This window comes from Trichoplusia ni, chromosome 12 (assembly GCF_003590095.1).
Source record: "Trichoplusia ni isolate ovarian cell line Hi5 chromosome 12, tn1, whole genome shotgun sequence".
NCBI lineage: Eukaryota > Metazoa > Arthropoda > Insecta > Lepidoptera > Noctuidae > Trichoplusia > Trichoplusia ni.
The window spans coordinates 8317921-8335527 of record NC_039489.1 but is presented as its reverse complement, the minus strand read 5'-3'; the positions used below and the strand labels follow the sequence as shown (position 1 = coordinate 8335527).

Here is a 17607-nt window from a genome sequence, read left to right as displayed (position 1 = left end):
AGACGTAGTAGGCTCTCAGTGATATCTTGATTTGAAGAAGCATCCTCATAATAAGTGGTACAGCTGAAATTAGATAAACTTGAATAGTTAACATCAAGATAAACGTCGATCGTTTGTCAGAGACATCCTATCTTATCTTAAACAAATACTTGATGTAATCTCGAATTACATTTAGTTTGTTCCTGTGTTTCCTTTAAATATGTTTTTGTATTGAACTTGGGGTGTTAATTCGTTAGTGGTCACTACATAACAAAGAATTACTTGGATAAATAGGGTGAGTACTTGTTTATTTGTTTCTGTTTTATAGTTATTAGATGTTAAATAAGCGGATTATGGACGTAATGAACACAGCATCTACAATGTGGTAATTTAAACGTCTTTAAAAGGTGCTGTCTTAATTTAAATTTATATTTGTACGTGCGCGTGCGTTGCTCTAAGTATACAGCCTTACTTTTTTGTTTGATTATTCTAATTTTAAAGTTCTTTATATTAGGGGATGGAGGAATTCATGTGATCAATGTTACACAGGATCTGGTTAATAGTTTTGAAGTTTAGCGTCAGCGTTTTTGCGAGCAAACATTTGCTATTTGTGTGCAATTAATTTCCCCTATCAAAAAGTAGGCACTAATACGTAATTAAATATATACGTGCAATTGGACTTAAAAAAAAACTACGAAAAAAAATTCAAGGTACTAAAATAACCGCCATATTTTCACGTTCTTGATTTTGAACTGACTGAGACATGGAGGAATTTCCTTCCATCTCCACTCAATTAATACTTATTCTTCAATACCCACAGCATCTTACCTTACACAGAAGGACTTTCTCAGTTTTTCCTTAAAATTTTCCACATCTACAGTTCTTTGCACGCCATCAAAAAGGCTTCGAATAATTAACAGCGTCATAAAATAGCGTCACCCTTCAAATTATCCCTATGATATTGCCGTTTCACTTTCGCGAACAGTTAAACGGCACTTCGAATGTCTTTAACAGCTTTCCTGGGTTCCCACAATAAAACTTCGTTTGGTAAACTGTTCTTAATGAGAATTATTTTCGTATTGTTTGCTATTTGTTGAGAGGAAATGGTCCGGTTAATGGTTCAATATTGTGATTTGATGACGACGAGGATTGTATAGGTTGTTCATAACGTAGGTGGGGAGAAAGCTTTGTATATCCTGAGTAAGTTACATTCATACGTTGGAGGTTATTAATGAACTAGCTGTTGCTTCGCCTAAATGACGGTTATACGTCAGCAAAAATATTACCTCCTATAGCGATGTCGACCTATGTGTTGATCCAAGGTGTCAGTATCCTCCAGTTCGGTCTTATTACAAAAGACTGCTTTACAACCTATAATAGTTTCTCATTCCAGTTACGTATAATGACACTTAGGCCTAATGTGATTTGATTTAGTTTAAGAAAACTCGATCTTTACGAAATAACAAATCAATGATTTATTTACCTATTTGTTATATTTAAAAACTGATGTCAGAAATTATGTGAATTTTGAAGATGAATTTGATACTTAAACCTATGGTATTTGAATGACGTGATGTCTAAGACATTCCATTGATAAACAAGGAGACTCATGGATAAACTATGTTAGGAGCTCAAATGGTTTTTTTGTAATAAGGATTTATTTAGTCCATGGTATATTCATAGCTTAATAAGTACTTAATGTTACCGAATATTATAAGTAGTCGACGTTTTGTAAAAAGGTGGGATAAGTTTACCCAGCCAGAATGAGCCTGACATCCACCAGTTAATCTTTTTCAGTCTGTCTCAGAATAGCCTAAACAGTAAAGTGGCTTTTCGTAGGTAGATCTTACTTTACAGATTACTCACCTTGAGTTTACAATTCAGATAATACCTAAGCTGGTTTATGCCTCTTGACATCTCAATGGGCAGTTGTCATTTTGTATTTGAAGTGTGTTTAGATTCTTCTGGAATGCATTTGGTTTTGCCGACTTTGTTCTTGTGAACTTAAAATTTTGCCATACCTTCAATCTGATTCGAATACTGGTTTTTTATTGCTATTTTCACTAGCGTCAAAATGACAGCTTACGTTTGTAAAAAAATGTGTGTTCAATCCAAAATTTTTGTATCAACTGAACTTAAAAATCAAACTACGAAAGATAAAAAAAAACTGCATCAACTGCATGCACATTATGAACATAATTTTTTGCTATATCTGAAGGCTTTCAGTTAGGAGTTACGAGTTGAAAAACAAAAAACTAAAAGAGCATCATAATCTTTATTCCAACGCCAATAAGGTTGAATATTAAAATGCCTTGCCTCTATTATAGGTACTACGTGGTTTAACGTACTATCTTAGTCATAAACAGTTGGCATATTATAGGTCCGTAAAAAGGTGTGATAAGGTTATAATATACCCAGAGGGGGTGAAGAGGAGGGGATAGATAGTGGTTTAATGCTAAAGATAGTGTAGTGGTAATGTTTTGTGAATTTACGAGGTTTTTAAGGTGTTTAGTAGGTCATGAGCGCATGTTACGGTGGATATCCGAGGGCTTGAAACATGGCGTTAAGAGGAATAATGTGATGTTGCAATAATCTCCGTTTTATGTTATGGTGATGCGGTTTTTATCTCACTTAGAGCTTGCATTTAGCAAGGGAGAGTAGTTTGAAATGAATTTTAATATCATTTTTTTAAGTTTTGAGGCAAAAAATTTACGGTTTATTGGTTTCAAATAAATATAGTTTTTCGGCTAAGTCATCACTATATCAGACAGAGAGCTCAAAAATGGTTTATATTTCGCACTGTAGGCCTGACTGTGGGCTCGAGAAATCCTTTGAATGTTTCACCACACTAACTTCCGAAAAAGTGTATTATAACACTGCCGAACTGTGGATTTTATTTATTTTTTGTTACTGTAATCTTTGGTAGGATCAACCTTACTGGATCATCTTACATCATCACACAACATTTCCTTTGTTCCTTCTTCTTTAAAGTCATTACCCACTATATGTACGTCAGAACCTAACTCCCTAAGTACGTACATATCAGTCTTGCCTATTCTCAGTTCGACCTTAGTCCTCGATCCAGCAGTACTGATACATTGATTCTCATGCAGATCTTTGAGAGTGATTATGATTGACAACAGCTAATGTCCGTGTAGCTCGTCCGCCGGCGACATTGAATGCATGACGTCATAATCCCTAGGTTTGTGACGTCACACTTCCACGTGGCAACGTCTGGGGGGACTTGGTGTCATGATTTTAAGGGCATGAACATAATATATAGTCCTAGTTTATATACAGAATGTGGTGAAGTATTGGAGTGCGTCAATACCGCTTTTTGAGTAGTGATAGTAAGGAGACAACTGCAACGGTTTGACAGACAAAATGAAATATTCACAAAAAAATGAGAAATTCTCCAGTGGATAATAATTAATTTCAGTTACAACTAGCTTCTGCCCATGGCTTTGCTCGTGAAGATGTTAATTATAGCAGGAAGGAGTACGTCTAGGTATTGTACATAATATCTACATATACCCTAGGTATTGTGAACAGAAACAAAGGACCTGGATATAAAATTTAGGAGAAACAAGCTCAAGTTCAAGAGGCAACGAAAATCTACGATATCTGTAATATCGTAAACATAATTTGAATGTAGTCATATAGAAGTTCGTTTAAAGACTACATTGTCTTCTTGTATTGTGTACAAATGACCTACGTGTATCAGCACCTAATGTTTATGACAGCTCACAAAAAGTGAGGTTATGAATTTAATGTCTAGAATAATTCTAATAGTCTCGCCTTGTGGTGATTAAATAAAGAGTCGTCTGGAAACTTATAGCCCAGATGTTTTTATGTTCTACGATATTAAATAGATATAAATGCGTGTATAAATAATGTTTTATTAAAAAAAAACTGGGCTTGTAGAAATATTACATTTCTCTGAGCAAAATACCTTTGATAGCAGTGTGGCTTTTGTTAATAACATTTGTTCTTTGGTCTGTTCTCCGAAGAGGCTAAAATACTGTGACCACTGTAGGGTAGCGTTCATATAATTAAGTATTAGATTGTTGTTTTTGTGTCTTAGCTTTAAGCTTAATTTTAGAATGGCGTTATCGCCCAGGAACAAAGTCTTCAATAAATAAAATATCTCACAAATCGGTCGAAAGTATTCTAATATCTGATACGTCTAAGTGACGTCACTGGTCATAAACAAACGACATTCCTTTGTATTAGAATTTTTATTTTTTTCCATTTTTATTCAAATGCGATGTGACGCAAAAGTTCAAAGAACAGCTGACATTATCAATCAAAATGTGCTTTTCACTATTCTATAGAAAGTTTTAGCAATAACATATTGTTCGAGATTCAATTTCATTTACATCTAGAATTTCGTTGAAGAAATCGACAATTGAAGACATATTGATATTGAGCTGACGGTACCATGTGTTCTGTATTACCATTTTTTATGCTAACGGTACCATCTGCACTTGGTAACATGATTTTGAATGTCACTGAAAATAAAATGAATGGTGAGTATAGTCGGTATCTTTTGTCTTGTAATATAATTTCACATTTATGAGTTGTAGAGAATGTTTATAAATTTGAGGGTGTGTATTTTTCTGTCTAGACTATTCTTATTCATAAAGGAAACAATCGATTGTGATGCGGTTTTGAAATTCTAACGGTTTTCATCGAAATGATTTTTAGCTACGATGCGTCGTACTTCGTTGCCCGTGTAGAAGCATTTGTATGATGTCTTTATGCATGTGTCTGAATTAAAAGTCACTCTAATGCTTGTGTCATAAAACAAGCATCAGAACAGACGTGTTTTGGAAAGAAACCATTACGTTTCAATGTTTTCTTTACTGTTCTAAGAATGGTTTAACAATCAGATTTTTTAATTGGTTGTGGTTTAGTAAGCTATTCAGAACACCTCTGGCAGTATTAACAAAACTTACAAAATTGAACCTTGATCCCCATACATTAAGGCTGTAATGTGAATTTCACTTGAGAAGTTATAATGTTTGATAAACTTTTTTTGCTATCGCTACACATCTGTTCTGCTGACCGTTCTAAGGCGTAGCATGGCCGTAGGCGGATACCGGCTAAATGCACAATAAAATTATTGAAACAGACAGCTTCGTTATACACTATAGAGACATTGATACCACTTTATTCATATTTTATACGTTGTTACAATAAAAATACCTCTCGATGCGTGTTAAGCTGACGACTCTGCTCTCTCTTTATTCGTGTATTTTTGCCATGGCAACAGAAATACATGTTATGTAAATCTGTTCTCGGTGAAAATTTCGACTGGCTATCACTGCTCAAGAGATACCGCTTTGTGACCGACGGACAGACAATGGTGCTTTAGTAATAGTATTTATTTAATTTACCATTTGTGAACAAAACGGTAAAAAAATCTTGTTTAGATAATCTTGCACTATTTAACGAAATGAGATTGGAAAATGTTAGTGTTAGCTTTTGATCGAGAGAAGATCAAGAATAAAAAAATGAATAGCACAAAAAGTACCTACAGATGCAAATCAGCTAGTTGTTATGTAGTGATTACCCCCCAGACGACAGCGCAATCTTTACACATGATCAAGTTATCATGTCTTGTAAACCTTAAGATCCAATCTTTCACTTGTTTTGCAATAGATAAACAGATATTTCATCATGTTGGTAGCTATTTAAGGAATGAGATAACATCTGATGTAAAAGCATCTTCATAACAGAAATTGGACGAATAAACCTCTCTCTTATGCACTTTCTATACTTGTGTGTTAAGATACTTTGTTACCCCATGCCTGGAAAAGCTGAATTGGGAAGCGGAATTCTTTTTCGCCAAGTTTTTCCCATTTTCTGTTGGGTTAGTCAAAGAGTCTTATCGCGGTAGCTGGCATCGCATTGACTTGATCACAGGTACAAAGGTTGTCTACCCGCCAGTAAGATATCGGTGACATCTTCGTTCTGGTGGGGAAAATGGTATACTGGACTCTTACGGCTAAAATTGGAAAGTAAACCTTACTGGATAGGCGTTCTATGTAAAGGATACTGACTACCTCTTTCATATATATCGCCTATTTTACCTCTGCAGTATCAAAAATTTCTCCAGTTGCATCTGCCGAAGAAATTATTAATTAAGACATTTAGTGACAAGAAAACATTAAATGTTTCTATAGTAAATGCAGTGGTGAGTGGTCACTTCGTCAAATTTTAGTTATGATATTTACATTAATCTTTGTTCCAAAACTTATCTTATTTCTAACCAATTTACCTACAAGTACTTACGTTGCTTCGTTTCGAATTCATTTGTTTCCAAGACGAAAATAAACCTTATTGACTTGAAATAAAGGCTTTGTCAATGTCAATCTCCCCATTGATACGTTGTCTTACCAAATAATAAGGAAAACTTGGCGATTCAAGATAAGATTTGATGGAAAGAGATAATTTGAGAGGAACTTAGTCATGACCTTTCTTTTGTTGTGCTGTGAAACTTACATAAAGGTTGACATGTTACAACAAGTTTAGACAATGGAGGAACTGGGGTTATTGGGAGAGAGGTAACTTAAGTATTCCTTAGCTTGTTTTCGATGAAAGATATACAACGTATGGATGTTAAAATTAATAAATCTAAGCCTGTAAGACGTCCTGACAGGCAGAGCTTTGGCAGTAGGGAAGTATTCTTATGCTTTGGGTAAAGAACCCTATAAAAATGACTTGCATTGCGACTGCTAATCACTTGTAATCAGACTATGGATGGAGTTGCCGAAACTTATTCCAAGAAGATTTGTTCGATGTGGCCTGGTTTACATTTTAAATGCATAATGGTTGGTTGAAGATATAAGGCATCACTTCATTAAAATTTAACAGCGATGGAGAACAGACTAAAAGAAATTCCAAAGAATTTTCAGCGTTGTTTTCATGTAAATTATTTTAGGAAATATTTGTTGCTATGCAAGCCTTAACAATAGGTCTCAGAATAGTATAGACAGTTGAAATATTTGAATAGAAATGAAAAATATTTTTCGTCTGCTTTTAATTAATATTCATTTTACAATAAATTTTTGAAAGGTGATAAAAGTAGAATATTGTTCGTTTACTTTTTCGTTCGTTTGCACGTGATTTCTTCGTTGTAACTTTGTATCTTTTAACGTCTGACATAAAATACAATGTATCAAAATATTAAAATAACATCACAAATGATCTGAAAAGAGTTATGGACCGTGAAGATTTTTGTCTATTTTCTTCGGAAAAATAAATATTTAAGTCAATATTACAATTAAGAGTCAGTATGTCAGACAGTCGCTTGGAAATTGTTTTAATCACGCATGTAAGTAAATAGCTATGGTCATACGTAATATCTGAAGAAAACAAATAGCATAAAAACACTTCTTCGAGTTATTTAAAGTGCTTTTCTTATTGATAGAGACTATCTGTCAAGAACAATATTGTTCTTATCATTAAGACTATGTGATATAATTACAATGTATCTCTAGTTGTCAGGAGTCAAGACGATTAAATATGATAGAGATTCTTCTTTTCTACCTACACGTAGTCCACTGGAGTATTCAGCTTCTGCACTCAATCTAACTATTTTTTTTAACTAGCCCACTGTTTCCCTCCTTCTGGGCAAAGGCCTAGCATAATTTTTTCCACGTTTTCTGACCCAGGCCGCTGCTGCATTGAACGGTTAATAAAAAAGAGGTCTGTTCAAGCAGGTTTTTAATTCGCATTCAAATCGACACTTTGTTGTATTTCATTGTCCTGTAGAAATTTGGCCGCAGTAAAAAAGCAAAAGTAACAGCTAAAGCCAGTACAAAATCTATTACTTTTCAAATCAAGAACATACAATGACAATAACAGACTTATACGATCTCAGGATTCCAAGTATTTACTTAATAAGTACTCAGACGGCGTACGAGTAACGAGTAAATACGTATTAAAGTAATATCACTGAGTATTCAAACTCGTACCAAATTTATCTCAATCGTTTCATCCCCTCAATGTCGTTCTCATTGCGTCACACATGTACACGAGTGTCATACGAGATCTCTATACAGAATATTATATACAGTGGTCTTAAATTATTAAACTGAATATTTGTCGACTCAGATGTATGGGCCTCAGACTCAGTCGCGTACGAATGTCGCGTGGGCACAGATGCTCTACGATGTGTTACGCACCAATCACACTATTAAAGGCTAATTTTCCAATAGAAATAAATAATACAAGCCGCGCAACGGTCAAAATAGCTACCACTTAAATGTTTCCGTACGCTATCCGCCATTTTTGTTAAGTGACGTATCGCCGGTACTATTTTTGAAATTTGCCGCGAAAGTTTAATCTAATGGCTCTATCGATTGGCGCGGGTCGCGAGCTATACAACCAGTGATTTCTTAATTTGAATTTTTATTAAGTGGACTTTTTGGATATATCTTTTTGGATAACTGCCACAGTGGATCCGTTTGTGAAGAGAAAAATGAAAGTATTTAAAAAGAAGTTGCGTTTTTCGATAGCTTCGAGTTACGAATAGACAATTGAAAACTAATTTGTTTTAAGTTAGGTGATTTGATATATTAGCAGCGGCGTATTAAAAAGTTTGGAGCCTTCACAAATTTAAGGTAGGTTTAATTTATTTCCAGTTACCTATTTTCCTCAGACCATACTTTTAAAAATTATTTAAATAATAATTCATATAATAAATAAATCAAGGCCTCAATACAGTCCCCACGTCAATACTCAAATACTAAGGTGTGGTTGGGCCATTAGGTCTATCCGGTGAAATAGGGATACTAGACTGTTTTTCCAAATGTAACTCAAAATTGTTATTTACATATTATTACAACACAAAATAATCAGAATCTGCATCGCACAGGTAACATGATGATTAATTAACATTGATTTTCGAGGAGTAGTGCATTATTTACAGAATAATTACAGAAAACAGTCATTATGTCTGACAGTGTCAGAATATTAATAGTCATTGAAAAGTATAATCTGTAAATTTACAGAAACTACAATTAGATACCTATTTGTGACATTTTTTTCTGTAATTATAATAAAAAAATCAAAAACTCGACTGCTAGTTACAAACTAAATAAACAGAAATATATGAAACTAGTACCTCTATTATGTACCTACTGATTATTTGTTAATGAAACATCTGATAGCTAATCTCATTGTTTTTATCAATGTATTGTATATAAACTCATAGTCATGTGTTTTTTATCACTGATTATCTTCTAACTGTCTAGGAAATGTTTTTTTTTTCATTTTATCGGGATAAACATCATTTCTGGTATCGTTATTATTACTTTTTCTCCTTAGCTGGACTTGTAATAAGAAAAAAAAAATCTGGACTTTTTCTTTCTACTAAAAAAAGATTTCGATATTTTCGTTTAAAATCTCATTACTATGAATGTTTAGAAAGAATATGGGACTAATCAAAAAGTACCTACTTACATATTATTTTTAAGCAATATTCTTTGTGTTGTGTAAATTAGTTAGTTTTTTAATTTAATATTCAACTTTTCTCTCTATGAATGAATTGCAAACATTGGCCAAATATTTGTTATTTAAAATAACTCTTTCACTGAAGCTAGCATTGTAACACGTCAGAATAGGAATAATTAAAATTAATTATTTTAATAAAAACCGGCTCATCACAATCCTGACAACCAATAAAAACTACGTCGTCTGAACCTCCTTGCTCTATGCAAAAGGGATCAGAAGCAATTAGCAAAAACATGAAAACTTGCTAAGAAAACTGTGTTTGCTAAAGTTTCAATACTATTTGGAATATTTATTTCAAATTGTTCACTAATACAAATAGATAGTGCCACTGAATTATTTAAAGGAATAAATAACTTAAATTACAATAATAATTAGAAAGTTTCGTACACAATAATCTCCTAAAACTTTATAAGAACTGAATAAGAAAATAACATTTAAAACTAGAATATCAATAAAATAACACAAAAAATTGCGAATCGGACTTGAGCAAGGAAGATTCCATGCAATTATCGATAAAACTGTACGGATAGAATACGTCACTTAAAAAAAAGTCCTTACAAGATAATTCCTGCAGGTGTTTTATAGTTATTCATTTGTTTGCTACAAGATGCTTAGGCAATTCTGTGCGGCCAGTGGAACTTGGTAAGTTGGGAAAAAGCTAAAAAACATCGCTGTCTCTCTCTTACGCCGCTGGCTTGTATACCCTGATCTCGCTCTTACAAACTTTCATCTCTTTTACGAAGCGCGAAGTTATATCGGTACCAATGTGTTTTTTGTTTTAAAGATAGGCAATTGCAGTTACTCTGATTGGTAATCATTTGAAATTGTTTTTTTAGTGTCTATGGATTTTGTTTTATCATATTTTATACTGAAACTTGTAACTTAAAATTAGCATTTAAAGTTCATATCTTACGATACCAAATATTGGTAAAAAAAATTGTAATATTATCTATTTTTTTTAATTCAACGCCTGATATAAACGTCTGTCATCTTAAATCGTTCAAATTGCTATTTAACGTTATAAGGCAGTTGTTATAACACGCTACCAAAATTTCAACGAATAGATTCGAAAATAAATAGCCAAAGAAAATCTCATCAATTCAATAAATCACACTCGCCACCTGGAATACTACAAAAAGGATAATTTTTAGTTTAATTTCGGGTTCATTTAAATTTATATTTAAAGCCTGCTACCGCCCGTCAGGTGTCAGTAACGAGTTGATCGGCTGACAATCACAGACCGGAAAACCAAATCCTTTGAAAACAATATTTATGTGATAGTGGATAATAATAAATCAACTAACGGTTTACTAGCGCTTATTTATCGGGATTGTCCGACTAGTTTCGGACCTAACCAGAGTCTTTATGGTCGCGAGTCAAACGATTTGCATAATTTTTAATCATCATCATCATTATCAGCCCATATTCGTCCACTGCTGGACATAGGTCTCCCCAATTGAACGCTATCGAGATCTATCTTCGGCTGCTCGCATCCGGATCCTGCCTGCCATCTTGTCATCACTCCACCGCGTCTGAGGACAATAATAATAATTTAATAATGAATCTCATAAAAAAATATTGGTTATATTATAAAAATATAGGTGATAGTAGATGCTGCCACAAACCAGAAGACCAGTGTAGTGTGTCATCTCCACAAATGCAAGTCTTACTTAAAGAGGTATCTACTAGTCGACTTGGTTTGTGGTCATTTGCGGTTTCATCAAGGAATATTCCTGATCGTGGGAAACCTTAAAAAAAAAAAACAACATATTTTCATACTTGGAAACCAATAACTGTTTAGCCACGTGATTCATTGGTGTTCGCCGGATGAAAACGTGAGATTTTTTCCTTGAATTAAGATGGCGGATATTGCTGTAGTATTTGCGGTTATATTATTGTTAACATTTATCCGTTTTCGTAAGCACACGATTGTAGAAATATGGATTTCAAAAAACTATCTTTTGTCTTGTTCTTTTGCGCCTTTTTCCTCTGAAATATATAATTATTTTATCTGCCAGAAGGGTAGTACTTTTACATGTTTTGCGCGCTCCTTCTCACTGCTGACATTTGTAACTCCTTCCCATTGTGTCAACTAGTTGTATGCGTTAGCTACGTTCAGTTGCTTGCTAGGAGAGGTTCTCCTTTCTCTCTCTCTCCTGTTATCTGGTCAGATCTTCTTTAGTTCTTGTTTCATAGTTCTATACCACAGGGAGTCTGGAATCCCATATTGACCATGGTTACCTACAAAGTAATAAACTTTCCATAAATTATTTTGATAAAATACAGGGTCAATGCAGTATCTAACTGAGTTTGCTGGCAACGGTCTCCCATGTCTTCAAAAACCCATATTCTTAAAATACAGTAACCTATAATTACCTTCCACCTAAAAAACAGCGGTGTGCAGAACTTTTTTTAGTTTTAAACACAATGTCACACTTCAGTCAATTTGTCTATTATCAAAATAAATTATCTATTGAAATATCTATACTCTATACTAATATATAAAGCTGAAGAGTTTGTTTGTTTGTTTGAACGCGCTAATCTCGGGAACTATTGGTCCCAATTGACAAATTCTTCTTGTGTTGAATAGAACATTTATCAAGGAAGGCTTTAGGCTATAAACCATCACGCTGCGACAAATAGGAGCGAAGATACAATGGAAAATGTGGCAAAAACGGGGAAAAATATTCAACTTCGAGGGCTTCCGTTCAAAAATTCCTAACTTCTAACCACGCGGAGGACGTCGCGGGCAACAGCTAGTTTAAAAATAAAGTTGAAAATCGCATCTACTTGTCACCTGAGAGTATGCCGAAAAAGGCTATCGGTATTGCCGCAGAAATCAGTTTGATTGAGATACCCAACCTCCCCTACCTGGGTAAATTACCAAGTTACATACCATATTAATTTATTAATGGAAATAAGACGATGTTCTCGAATCCATTATTCACATTGTTCTGTATAATTTTCCAGTAAATACATAGAGCTGAGATAAGGCTAGGCTTCGAATATTTACATGTAAATCAAGTACGATGGTAAGTAGATTGAATAATTATTGAAATTCTGTTTTTTTCGGGCTTCTGTATTGCTAAGCAGTATGGCGTGACGTGAAATCGGAAAACAAGATACCATTTCTTTTTAAAGCGACTCCCCTACTATTGATTTTGACCCCCACAAGTCGAGTGAGTTTTCAAAAACAATTGCGCCAATGACCCCCAGATTCCTAAAAATGCATGAATAGGGTTGTTTCCTAGTATTCACTCGATAAAAAATAGATAAATGCACCGAAAGTTCACAAAATTAGAAACACGGTAAACTGTATTATATTATCTACAACTTACCACATATTTTTCTTCCAGCTGCTGTTTTAGGTACTATAATATAAACAAGTTCAATCTAAAACAAAAGAAATACACGATAGCTTGTCTTGTTAGTGTAATTTATGTTCATGAAAAGAAAAACAAAATAAAATTTGTCATCCGGTCGTTTCGCATTTCAAATGTTGTGTTCCTGTTGCTTGCATGTTCTAATACGTTTTCTTTTTAATTTTAAGTTTACAAAATATTTAAGCACCGATTCTCTGGGAATTTCAATTGATTTGATTTAAATATTATCAAGCTCCGTATGAATAGGCAGTTGCCCATTTTCGTCGAGATACAATTAATTTTATTTGAATGATCGATGATTTCAAACTGTCTATTTATTCAAAGGCTGTACACATATAAAGTTTGACCGTTTTGATAAAAATAGTATATAGTTTTGCATCGAAGGCAATAATAATTAATACTTTAAATCCGTGCTAGTATACTTGCGGGAAAACGCTACTGAAAATAACAGCAAATAACGATATTTTTTCCTATTCAATAAAATCTCATGATTGCACAAGACAATTAACTAGACGTATCATTATAAGGCCACTGTTTGAGTGGAGTTAATTTTAATCAAGATCGCATGATCTTTATTGTTAATAACGATTACGTTTCAAAGGAGTTAATTAAAAAGTCAAACGTAAGCGTTGTGATAGCAAATGACTGCACGGATAGCCGGGTTGGGGTTACTACGCCAAACCCACTGAAAGCGACGTGTCACGGGCTCGATCCCCGCGTAGGACAAGCATTTTTGTAATCCATGAAAGCTTGTCCTAGTCAAACGTAAGCTGTCTAAGCTAAGCTGTCTGGGTGTCTTTGTGTATGTGACTTGAATGTTTGTGAAATCCAGGCGACACAAAGATTAAATTCCATAATGCGGGAGTCGTTTTTTTTTTCTAAGTTATTCAGACTACGGTTCCATAGCCTTTTATCCAGACGAGAAAGAAATAACAAATCCTCCCGTTATGGGTTGAGTGGAAGGGAGTGTCAGACTTACATCACTGCATACACTTCTATAATAATACAGATGACAATTCTTCATCATCAATAAATTTTCGAAAAGTTTAATTTTAGCATTTGAAATTGAAAACTTCCTCAGGCCAGTCCATTGCACTGGCGGACGAACTTGAGACAGTTAAATTAACGATTTCCTTGACCAAGCTCGTATTATTCATCATATTTTTGGTGCAAGACCAGTTGAATGTGTATATCCATAAATTGTGTTGTTTCATTTGGCCGAAATGTTTAAGCATCCTGACCAAATAAAGCATTATTTCATTTGAATGGAGATTGAAATGGGTGCTCAGAACTCAATATTAGCGCTATTTCGCAATAGCAGGGGCTAGTGGCTCAACTACAACTGCACAAGTTGGTCGATCACAGGTTAAGTCAACCTAGATACGGTCGGTTCGTGGATGGGTGACCATTGATGTCGTAACAAGTTCCCTCTTGTTTTGGTGCCTTCCGAAACAAGAGGCTGTTCCGGCTTTTTATTTACACATCTTTGACATTCCTTAGGGGTATTCAGAAGATAGAAAGGCTGACAACCAGTCTGTTTAAGCGTTGCCCAGTTGACTGGGATGAGGAGCGAGGATACTAAGCTGAATCCGGTAAGTTTGTAAGCCGACTCCAAAATGGTTGGAAATAAAGAATTCAGATTTTATAGGCAACTTCGTTATAATTTTAAGAAGTTTAAAATGCAAGTGCAATTAATAAATCGCAATCTGATTTGGTAGGTACTTTCACATTCATTTTTCTTATATCAGATACAATACATCATTGTAGACCCCACACATTTACATTTCCTAGTTTTCTCACAACTCAATTGAATCCATACATACCACAACCAGTCCAACTTGATCCTTTAATAAATCCAGTTCTCAGTATCAATGTTCCTTACCTGGGGTCGTTGAGGTGTCTTCCTGTAGTTGGCATTTAATTTGCATGGGTGTCGTAACTGGCTACAATGGGCCAATTGGCTGTAGTTTGATTGAAACACAATGCCGAGGCGAGGTGAGGCGGCTTCTATATAATGTATCAGTTTGTACCAAGGGATACCGGGACGATTTGGAAAGTGACTTGTTTGTCGGCTGGAATTGTTTAGTAATTTGGAAGAACCCTTTTATATTTTTATGTCGTTTTTATAATATGTATGTAATGAAATAAGGTTTTTCAAGATCTATTTCTACTTATTCTCAAAATGAAAATTGTTGGTTAGCTATAAATTTATGACGGTACCAACAGTTTCTTAACCATCATCGGCCTAGCCTTTTCCCAACTATGTTGGGGTCGGCTACCAGTCCAACCGGTTTCAGCTAAGTACCAGTGTTTTACAAGGAGCGACTGCCTATCTGACCTCCTCAACCCAGTTACCTGGGCAACACGATACCCCTTGGTTAGACTGGTTGTCATACTTTTCAAGCTTCTGACTACCTGTAACGACTATCAAAGATGTAGGAATAACAGCCGGGACACACAATTTAACGTGCCTTCCGAAACACGGAGGAACTCGTTATGACAAAGATGGTCACCCATCTACGGACCAACCGCGTCAAGCATAGCTTAACCTGTGATTGTATCACTTATGCGGTTATAGCTTAGCCACGAGCTCCTCAGTGTTAACAATAGTTTCTGTTTCAACAGTTTTTAACCATGAAGTTCATTTTTACCTTCAAGTTCCTTTTAATTTTAATTTATTTTGTTATAGCGCTGATAGAAATATGTAGCTACATCGTTTGAAATGATTGATTACATGACTGTGAAAGTTTTAACTGATGGCAGCTAGGCTTCATGAGATACAGGTTAGGCAGCCGGATGGACAGACAGCGGTGTTTTTGTTAAAGGGTTGCATTCTAACCCTTGGGATATGGAACCGCTAAAAAGCATTTTAGCTAAGTTATAGGTTATAATTGAAATGTCTCTGAAGTGATAATTGATTATATGATAATCTAATCTAATATCGACACAGTATTTGTAAGATGTTTCGTTCTATAATTTATTACTTGGTAGACAAAAACAATGCATCATTGCTATTGAGAATTTTTAATTGTAGACATGCTTGTGTTATTCTTGTGTATCTACGTCAAACAGTGATCAATGTATTGTAAAATAAAAGGATGCTAAAATAATAGGCAAAAAGTATTCAAATAGAACACAAAACACAATGTTGCCAGGTGATGGACATCCCGTTATTAAATCTGAATATTTCTTTGATCTTTTTTACGCACGTGTCAGTCATAAAGGCGGGCAACATTAGCTTATAATGGCTAATAAGCCGGCAATACTAATTGCTGTTGTTTAGAGATAAATGTTTTTTTACGCCTATTTAAGACTGGCGAGTTTTCTTTTAAGGCGAAACGTGACATATTAAATAATTTTAAATATGGAAATTAACAAAGTGAAATGGATTTGTTTGCGAACATATTATTGATACGGTGATCGGATTGTTCGAGACGAACAAATTATCTGGGTCCACCTTAATGTGGATAAAAGTTAATAAGTTTACTGTAAAATTAAATTACGTTATTTTTTTTTAATTCCTTACCCAGAAGGTAAACAACTCATAATTTAATTGTAATTTCCGTCGTTATGTATTTTATTTTGAGTGTGTAATGACGTTGGTTTGTAAATTGATGATTGTTAATGTTCTTAGATCGGATTTTTAAGTAGTTAACACAAAAATGTGTGTTAATCAATGTTCCTACAGCTTACCCTACTTTCTTACCTAATGTGTTAGGTATTTAATACAACATTTTCTGTTAATTAGGTCGTATAGTCAATTTAAGGTATTGTTTATTACGAATTAAATGTTATTAGCTACTGATGTTTAATTTTGTGCGAAATGCAGAAAAACGAAATAGCATACATCATTGTAAAAATAAAAATATGCAGTTTTTTTATTGTTACTTAAACAAAGATTTAAAAATTTACTGAGACACGACAAATTGCTGTCGGACACGTGACCACGGCCGGTGTAACCTGGTCGAAACGTTGGATTTAAAGCATGGTAAAATTCGCGATAATTACCGTATTTCTGTTATTAATATTGCAAATATCCTGAAAATTTAAACATATTCTAGTCTGTCGAAGTAATAAAACGATTCTAACGTCCTAACCCACAAATAAACAGGAACATTCACTCATATACACACACATTTTACACAGTCACTTAAACACGAGTCATCCTATCCCTCAAAAAAAGACAGGGACAGACACAAACATTTTAGACAGTCATATAAAAACGAGTGTCTAATAATATTTCACTTAAAGACCATAAACATACCCTTAACAAAGCTAAACAAACTAGTATATAACAAATATTTAAATCTCCTATTACTTGAGTTACAGTTCATTAGACCACGCATGTGTGCACACGTGTTTTCAGACGTGATTGTTTGTCTGTCTGTTTCCTCCATGTACGTGTAAAGGGTAAGATTAGTTTTACTGGATATATTAGCATTAATTTCATTTGTTATATATTATTTTATTGGTGTTTCTGTTTTGTTGAATAGGTTCTTTTTATGGAATGACTTTTTTGAGTTTTGTTAGTCAAATTCTGAATTGATTTCAATTAGTTGAGAAGAGGCAATATTTTTGCGCGAAGTTCATGTATAATAATAATATCAGACTATAAACAAATCACATGCTCAATGACACCCAGACTCAGAACAAGCATTCGTAGATCGTACAAATGCTTGTCCTACGCGGGGATCGAACCCGCAACACGACGCGCAGTGGGCTT

General features: G+C 34.3%; 1 protein-coding gene across 1 annotated transcript in view; it reads left to right on the top strand.

Moving 5' to 3' along the window:
- Window positions 1-177: 177 nt before the first annotated feature.
- Window positions 178-17607, top strand: part of LOC113499182 (laccase-4-like) — a 93478-nt gene continuing 76048 nt past the window's right edge. Inside the window, exon 1 of the mRNA XM_026879553.1 lies at window positions 178-274. The gene's annotated coding sequence lies outside the window, so the exon portion shown is untranslated. The remainder of the gene's footprint in view (window positions 275-17607) is intronic.